Source organism: Elephantulus edwardii, unplaced genomic scaffold, assembly GCF_000299155.1.
Source record: "Elephantulus edwardii isolate Elephantulus edwardi_28Jun2011 unplaced genomic scaffold, EleEdw1.0 scaffold00050, whole genome shotgun sequence".
In the NCBI taxonomy this organism is placed as follows: domain Eukaryota; kingdom Metazoa; phylum Chordata; class Mammalia; order Macroscelidea; family Macroscelididae; genus Elephantulus; species Elephantulus edwardii.
In genome coordinates, this window is record NW_006399800.1 from 13405564 (window position 1) to 13415209 (window position 9646).

General features: G+C 42.9%; 1 pseudogene; it reads right to left on the bottom strand.

Moving 5' to 3' along the window:
• Positions 1-738: 738 nt before the first annotated feature.
• LOC102876043 lies at positions 739-1325 on the bottom strand (annotated as a pseudogene).
• Between the last annotated feature and the right edge of the window lie 8321 nt (positions 1326-9646).

The following is a 9646-nucleotide window of genomic DNA, read 5'->3' on the forward strand; positions in this document are numbered from 1 at the left end:
TGTTTAAGCCAAGTATAATTTTATTTTATGTCACCTGCAATAAAAGAATACAGATAAATCTCAGAGAAATCTTTCAAAAAAGACAAAGCATTCCTCTACTCCTGTATGTAAAAAGACTACTGGCATTTTTGAAAGGATAATTCTGTTTTTTTTTTTTTTTTTAGTACCCTCATCTTTATTTGGGAAGGGGAGGAGGGGAAGTCTGGGTCTCCCACCCCCACCCCGCGGGTCCCCACTAAGCTTGCTGCCCTCTGCCCCCTCTTCTGTGGGGGAGGGGAGAGGGGTAGGTGGGCAGGGGTTGTCCTAGAACAGGAGGAGGTGGAGGAAGGTGCAGAACTGGGTCTGGGGGTGGAGGGAGACAGGGGGTACCCGGGGGCGGGGGCAGCTAGCATGGTTATCGCATGCAGTGCCAGGGAGGGTGGCCGTGGTGTGTTCCCCCAGGGCCAGGGGGCGGACTGTCAGTTGTGTGCAGAACAGGGACGCGCATGGGGTGCTGAAGTGTTGAGGTTCGCTCTACTAAGACCTGCCTCCCGGTGACCCCCTCCAGGCCTGGGGGTATGCGGCCAGTGGTGGGAGCCACAGAAGGGTTGCCCGGGAGGGTGGGGAGGTGTGAAGCTAGCCGCTGGCCACGCCCCATGGAGGGTACACGCTACGCAGCTGGACGTGGTTCCGAACCTAGGTTCCCGAACCTTCCTGGCCGTGTGTGTCGGCTCCCCGGGCCCTCCCCCATCCCGGCCGCTAATCGGACTTCTCGCCCTCGTCCTCTTGGTGGGCGTCCCCGTCATGCACGATCTTGTCTTCCTTGGAGAGGTGGGCCTGTGAGTCCAGCGCCGACAGCGACAGGAGCCCGGTGCCCGCACTGACCGCTGGCAGCGACGGCGGCCGCAGTCCCACAGGCAGCGGGGTCAGGGGCAGGGCCAGGGCCTGCAGCTGGGACAGCTGGTGGGCTTGGAGCTGTAGTCGGATGAAGGAGTTCAGCTCAGGAGCAGTGACCTGTTTCGCCCGCCCAATGGCCCCTAAACTTGCTGTTGGTGCTCCTGGGACAGGTAGGGCAGGACCTGTGCGCAGATGCCGTTCAGCCTCTTGACAATTTCGGCCTGCTTATGCATCTCAATGTTCAAGCCGTACGACATCTCGTAGTACATCACATAGTGACGCTGCATCTCCGACTTCTCACTGGCCAGCTTGTCACACTCGAGCTTCAGGCTATGGTACTGGGCCTGCAGCAGCTGAAACTCGTCTTTGATGCGGTCGCATGAGTCCGAGGTGGTGAATTTGAGTTGCTGGGGGAGGTGCGACGAGATACTTCTGTTTTGTGGTACCATTTCAAACACAATAAGATACATAGTATATGTGGTCCCTATCTATTGGCAGTAGGACCTTGGAGTTACTGCGATAACAAAAGAAAGCCCCATCTATTTGGAAAGGTCTCTGGTTTAAGATAAACTACAAATCTACCTCATAATAACTGTTTTCTTCATCTGGTGTTCAGTAGTTTATCTAGGTATGCTTAAATGTACTTAATATCAACCTTAAACAAACAAACAAAAGCCCTGTGGTAATATCACTGAAATAATTTTCTATAATAACTTACACAATAATTGATAATACCAATCCATTATTCAACGAGTCATCTACGACTATCTAAATGTTTAGACAAAGTCTATGTATATTTGTTCTCAGTGGCTTAGTGGTAAGGAATTGTTCTTCCAACTCACACAGTTTGAATTCATCAGCAGCTGCTTGCTCTGCAAGAGAAAGATGAGCAATCTCCGCCCATATAATTAACTGCCTCTGAAAACCTGCTGGAGGGTCAGCTACAGGTCAGTTCTAAGTTGACGGCAAACACATATTTAAAAGTCTATTTACTTAAACTAATTTCTCCATTAATATTAAAGGTTGTTATTAACATTTTTTATTATCTTCTTTTAGCCATTCAATCTACCTTCTCCTAGACTGGAATGTGACGTGGTCTTCCCAATCCCTTTGCATCCAGGACATAGGCAAGTCAGGAGGTTTCCAAGGGAAGGTTCACCTCTCTAATCAGAACCGAGGGCAGCAAACTTGCTCCTATTTTTGGCATTTGTGGGAAAATGTGCTGCCTTGAGTAGAGTACCCTCAGCAAGCATGCCTCTAAAAATCTCTGGAGGGTCAGCTGTGAGTCAGTTCCAATTTGACAGCAGACAGCATAGTTATATTTAAGAGGAAGACCATTTATGGACATTATACTTTCTGATTCTATTACTTCTTTGAAAGTTTCTCTACCATTAACTTATGCTGTTTGGGCTCAATTACAAAATGGACAAAAGACATGGAAAGAATTTTCACCAAGGAAGATACTCAATGGCCAACAGACACATGAAGAAATGCTCCAAATCACTGACAATTAGAGAGATGCAAATCAAAATCACACTGAGATACCATCTCACTCTAATAGTAGTGGCAAAGTTAACAGGACAGCAAGTAATAAATGACATTGTTATACATTGTTGGTGGGATTGTAAAATGGTGCAACCACTCTGGAAGGCAGTTTGGTGCTTCCTCAAAAAGTCAATATTCTTTTAACTCAATCAAGCTCCTGGAATGAAAAGAATAAAGTGCAGTAAGACAGTAAAGTCAAAGATCAAAATGGACTTTTTAAGTTATTCAGTACATTGCATTTGTACTGAGCAGCCCTGGAGATGATTTATGCAGATCTGTAAGTTAGCAATGGAAATATTTAAAGAATGGGACTGGAAAGCATTAATGGACAGTTCTGAGATGGGAAAGGATGAACATGAGCATATCAGAAAATCTTTCTCTGAGATACAAGTCAAAGGAAGAAGAAAAAGAGGAAAACTAAAGGGAAATCTATACCTCAAACAGTTGAGACTTATCAGAAAAGCCTCTTTGTTTTCTCTGTAATCCAAAAGTAGAATATTCATATGTTAGGATCCATCAGATGCTTCAATGGAGGATGGTCAATCTCCTCCTGTGCCAGTCAGCTCTGACTCATTGGCACACAATAACAACAGCAATAAAATAAACTGTCACTAAAAAAAAAAAAATTTTAAAAAGTAGAATATTCCCATGAAATGTCCTCATGAGCCAAACAGTGTATAAAGCAAAAAAACAATTATCATTCAATTGTAGGGGGAAAAATTTTCGAGTGTTCCTGTTGTTGTTATGTGCTGTCAAGTTCCTTGTGGCTCATACTGACCCCATATATATCATCTCTGAACTGTGTTCTATCTTGAGCTACCCTCAATGTCTCTGACACATCTATCCATTTCCCCAGTCTCTAAGTCAATCCATCTCATCCAGAGCTTTCCTCTCTTGCACTGTTCCTCCACCTTCCAAGCGTGATGTTCTTCCTGAAGGACTGGTCCCTCCTTGCAACATGCCCAAAGTATGTCAGATCGAGCTTCAGAATCCAAGGAGCAGCCTGGTTTCACCCTCCCCCGGATGAACCTAGCAGTGCATGGTATATTCAATACTCTTCTCCAGCACCACAGTTCAAAGGCATCAATTCTTCTACCAACCTTAGTCATTGTCCAGCTTTCTTATGTATATGCACAGACTACAACTCCTAGCAGCCCACATGGCTTGAAACTTGCCCTGAGCCAATCTGAGTCTCTGATATACCTGACTCCACTGCCACAGGCAATGAGTCAATCCATCCCATCCAGGGTCTTCCTCTACTGCACTAACCCTCTACTCTTCCAGGCATAATGTTCTTCTGCAAAGACTGGTCTCTCCTGGCAATATGCCCAAAGTATGTGAGATGGAGTTTCAAAATCCATGTCTTAAGGAATAACCTGGCTTTGCACTCTTCAGAACAGACTAATTTGTTCTCTTGTCATTCTCTGGTATGTTCACTACTCTTCTCCAGCACAACTCAAAGACAGAGATTCTTCTTCTGTCACCTTTAGTCACTGTCCAGCTTTGAGATGCATAGAAAGCAGTTAAGAAGACCATGGTTTGGATCAGTGCACCTTAGTCTCTAACCTGACATTGTTGCTCTTTAGAGCTCTGTTCCTAGCACTAAATTTTCCCAGTGCAACTAGTCTTTTGATTTCCTGACTAAGCTCAACAAACTCAATCTGTTCTCAAGCTACCACAATAATGTCAATTGGTCTGGTGGTGAGAATCTTGATTTTCTTGATGTTGACAATCCATACCGAAGACTGCAGTCCTTGACCTTCTGCAGCAAATGTTTCAAGTCCTCCTAAGTTTCAGCCAACAAGGTTGTTGTCATCTGCACAACCCAGGTTGTTTAAAAGTCTTCTTCCAATTCTGGTGCCCCATTCTTCTTCATAAAGCCTTCCTCTTGAGTGATCTGTCCTGCACATAGATTGAAAAGGTTGGGGAAAGCATACATCCCTGATGCACTCCTTTCCTGATTTTGAACCAAGCACTGTTCCTTGCTCTGTTTGTAAAAGAGTCTCCTGATCTAGATACAGGTTTCACATGAACACAATCAAGTGTTCTGGGGTTCCTCTTCTCTGTTAGCCACAATTTGTTGTGTCAAGTGTCTTTGCATAATCATTTACACAAATACACATCCTTCTAGTAATCTCTACTTTCAGCCAAGATCCATCTGATATCCTGAACATATAGGAAAGTAGTAACAATAACATAAAATATAAATATTTTTAAAAAGCTATGTACATGTAGTTCCTTGGGAAGGAGCTTGATGAAATCACTACCAATGCTCAGGGTGTGCGCTGCCTCTTTAAAATTGTTCTTGCTGTGTACCATCAAGTCGGAAGCGACTCAGCCAACCCTCCAACAGGTTTTCACAGGCAGTAAACTGCATAGATGTTGACTGCCCATCACTTACTCTTTGGGTTTGTAGAGTAACTTCCTTTCCACTGAGCCACCAGAGTTCTCTACCTCTTTAATGTTACTGTTGCTATTAGGAGCCATCGAATTGAGTATAACGCATAGTAAACCTATGAGCAACAAACCTGAATCATGTCCTGGGCTGTCCTTATTATCTCTGATAATTTGAGCCCACTGCTGCAGTCACTGTGTCCATTTACCTCATTGGGGAATCTTCCCCTCTTTCACTGACCTTTCTAAGCATGATATATCTTTGCAATGAATAGTCTCCACAACAGGTCCAAAGTATGAGAGATGAAGCGCCACCATCCTTGCTTCCAAAAAGCACTCTAATTGGACTTTTCCAAGTCATATCTGTTTTTCTGGCAGTCCATGGATAGTCATCTGCAAAATAAATACTGTGCAGCAGTTTTGCCTTGCTCTCAAATTTTTAAGGAAAAAAATACCCTCTTATTTTTTATGTTTGTGAAAGCAAGTACTAATGCAGAATCTTGGAAGAGTGAAAGAATATAAAGAGAACTTTTAAAAAGCAGGGTGTGGTATTAAGGGTTTATTATTTAAAACGGCTTCCTTAGCCAATGGGTGACTTTGTCACATGGATGGGTGGGAATGTATGAATAGGGCATGTAAGCCTATCCAGAGGATTAGCTAGTCTTGACATTAAATTGAGCAGATTCAGTAGCAGACTTGAAACACCTGCTGCAAAAGAACAAACACTGCAGCCTTCAGTATTAACTGCATCTTAACATCCAGAAAACAAAAATTCTCAGCACTGGATCAATAGGTGACATCAAGATAGATGGAGAAAACAAGGAAACTGTCAACAACTTCATCTTAGTTGGATGCACAATCGATGCCCTTGTTACCAGGGAAACTCTGCAGCCAGGGATCTCTTCAAATTACTGAGCAATGATGTTAGTTTGAGTGCTAAGGTGCTCTTGATTCAGACCATGATCTTTTCAATCACTTTCTAGTCATCTGAGAGCTGCACAATGTCTAAAGATGACAGAAGAAAAATTAATGCCTTTAAACTGTGGTGTTGTACGAGTACTGAATATCCCATGGAATGCTTAAAGAACAGGTGTATCTTGGAGCAAGTGCAGCCAGAGTATTCTGTGTAGGTGAGGATGGTGACACTTCATCTTATACACTTTAGTTTGTTGTTGTTGTGTACCGTCAAATCAGAAATGACCCACAGCTGACCCTCCAGCAGGTTTTCAGAGGCAGTTAATTGCATGGGAGAAGACTGTCCATCCTTCTCCAGCAGAAGAGCTGACAGACTGATTAGAACCATATACCTTCAGAGTTACATCACAACTTCTTGCTACAAGGTCATCAGAACTGCGTAAGGTGAGGGTAAGGTTAGCTGTAACAAAAGTTTTCTTGCTAGGAAAGGCTATTCCTTGGAGAAGGACATCATGCTTGGAAAGGTGGAGTGATAATGAAAGAAAGATCCTCAACCACGTGGATTGACACAGTGACTGTAGCAATGGGCTGGAGTGTGTCAGAGATTGTGAAATTGGCACAGGATAAAACAAGGTTCAGATCTGTTGTTCATAGTTACTATGAGTTGTATTTGACTTGAAGGCACCTAACAACAGAACAGAAGAACTGCAAGACCTCACCACCAGCAAAGGAAAAGCAGGCATGCAGAATACACTCTTAATGGCCAGAATTTCTCATGCCAGCTAGACTTATAGCAGAAGGAGAGGACCAGAGTCCCAACATGAGCTAGAGCTGACCTTGGGACTGCTCCCTCCCATGGAACCAGAGTTAAGAGCCTTTGTCCAGGTCTGTTGGAGGACTGGAAGGTGTAGGGGATGGGAAGAGCCAGAACCTTCAGGGCTGAGGGCTTGCTGGCCTAAAGCCACAAGGGTAAAGCCTGAGGTGCCTGCGAGCACGCGTCAGTGGCTGTCCTGAGTGAGTGAATGTATCTGCCACTTGGATTACAAATTACATTGTCCCTTTGACATCCCTAATGTGATTCTATGTGGTCTGTGAGCTATTGCAATTGGTTTTGGACCCAGTAAAGCAGTAAAATTGGCACTGGGATGAGTAGAAAGAAATGCAAGTGTGGGGGTCATGGCTGACCCCATGGAAATTGGTTTTCTATTGTTGATGCTGTTAATGGAGGCAGTTCCCTTCTGTGACGTTGGTAAAGGTCAGATATGGTCATCTCCATGTGGCCCTTGCTCTTTATACACACAGGATGACTGTATTTTCTAAAAAAGGCTTTCAGACAATAAAACAAAAAGGAGCACAGTGAATATTAAAGATCTAAATCAAAGGAGAGAGTAAAAACTGGTGGTATTAAGGTAATTTCCTTATATGACTATCCCCTGCTCATCCTTCAGGCTTTTAGGGATTAAACTAAGAAAGTGAGGCTTATTCAGAATTAGAGAAAAGTAAGTATAGACAATGTGAAGCATGAGGGCATCAATACCCCGTTGATCACAAACTGATTCTGACTCAATCTGTATGTGGAATAGATCACTTGGGAGGCTAGACTTTATGAGGAAGAACATGGCATCAGGACTGGAGGAAGACTCATCAACCACCTGTGCTATGTAGATGACACAACCTTCTTGAAGTAACTGAGGAGGACCTGTCAAATACTGGGATCTTCAATAGGGATTGAAGTTCAACAACAAGAAGACAAAGATTCTCACCACTGGGTCAACTAGCAGCACCATGATAGAGAAGAGATTGAGGCTGTTTACAATTTCAGCTTGCTCAGCTCCACAATCAAAACAATTGACACCACAAGTGAGGAAATCAAAAGATGACTTGCATTAGGGAAATCTGCTGTCAGGGATCTCTCCAGAGTGCTAAAGAGCAATGATGTCAGTCTAGAGACTAAAATGCACATGATTCAGGCCATGGTCTTCACCAACCCTTCCTATACACCAAAGCTAAACAATGATAAAGGGTAACAGAAGAATTGATGCTTTTGAGTTGTGGTGCTGAAAAAGTCTTAAACATTCCATGGACCACTAAGAGAACAAAGGAGTCTATCTTGGAGAAGGAGAAATCAAGCTTGGGAGACAAGGATTTTGAAGCGCCATTTAACATACTTTGGGTATAGGGCCAGAAGGGACCAGTCTCTAGAGAAGAACATCATGCTTGGAAGGACAGAGGGACAGTGCAAGAAAGGAAGACCCTGGATGTGATGAAATGACACAGGAAGTGGGTAATGAGGGTAAATGTGTTGGAGATAATGAGACTGGCTCAGGACAGGTTTCAAAGCTACTGTACATAGGATTGCTATGATTCGCAGGCAACTCGATGGCACATTACAACAACACAGTGACATCATATAATTATATTTAATAGTTTACAACAGCTGAGTATTTTTGAAGTAGACAGTTAAAACTTTTATGCAGAAGTAGCAAACTGATGGATCTGAACCTCTAACCTTTTGGCTAGTAGCTGTTATTAACTGTTCGCACTACCCAGGGACAGGCCAACAGTTAAGTACTTAATAATAATTAAAAAAAAAACACCAACAAACCAAAACAACATGGGTAATCAATCAAGCAATACTTGTTTCACAGGGTGGCAAATGAAATCAGCAGCAGACTAGCAGGGTAAATAGGTAGACAAAGAGGGATTCATGATTAGAAAGAAAGAGAAACAGATTCTCTAAGAGAGAAAAAAAAGACATTTTAAAGAACGTTTATCGTCAGGGATCTTTGTTTTTACACAGTATTTCATATTATATTGCTGTGAGCACGGAGTCATTAATTAGGACTCAGTACACCTCGCTTTGTGCTATTTTTTCCCCAAAAAATGTTACAATATTGAGAGACAGGAATCTCTATAAGTATGCAATCACTATTTATCAAAAAGAAAACACTAACAATAAAAAAATAAGTGAGCTGGCCCATACAGGGATCAAGTATAAATCATCTCTCCTTCTTTTAAACAGCTACCTCTCCACTAGCTTTTAAAAGATAGCAAGTTAAAAGTCTGTATCAAATGAAGTGAGGATAGGGATGGGGGTGGGAGGGCAGGGGAAGGAGTATGTACCTTGGGGAAGCATGAAAAGTAAACAAATCTGCCAAGACAATCACAACCCACAGTAGGGTAGAAAGAGTAAATCTGCTTTAATAATTCTGGAGAACATACAAAATAGCTTCAAGAAAATGGCCAATTTAGTGTTACTAATGCTCATTCATGTGCAATACCACCACTTCCAGACTTTTTCGGCTCTTCAGGAGCTCTGGTGGCCTACTGGTAAGAATCTGTGTTGCAATCCTAAAGGCACATGGTTTGAATCCACCATCTGCTCTGTGGGAGAAGCATGGGCAATCTCTTCCCGTGCAATTACTACCTCTGAAAAATCCACTGGAGCGTCAGCTATGAGTTGATTCTGACTAGAGAGCACACGATACCACCACATCATCTAAATACAGAAAAAGATGGCAGAACGTGCCATAATAAATTCTTCTGCTACCACCTCAAACTTGAACTGTGCACTTACAAACGCTATCAAAGTTCATTATTTACAGGAGCTTCTCATACCAATAATTTTGATTACTCCAGTAGTAATGGAAGAACAACTGAGATTGGTTTAAGACTAAATTTTATAGACCCTTCTAGCAGTTCAAATTCAGTCCTCCAGCTGCTTGGGAGAAAAATGGGCAATCCCTTCTACAATATCAAGCCTCCAAAAACCCACTGCAGGGTCAAGTAAGAGCCAGATCTGATTCCAAGGCAGCGAGTGAGTGTCACTGGTGGTTAAAGCTCTTGGTTCCTATGCAAAAAAGTAGGCTTTTCAAATCAATGATAAGAGAGAGACAGATGGCAGTCGGCATCTATA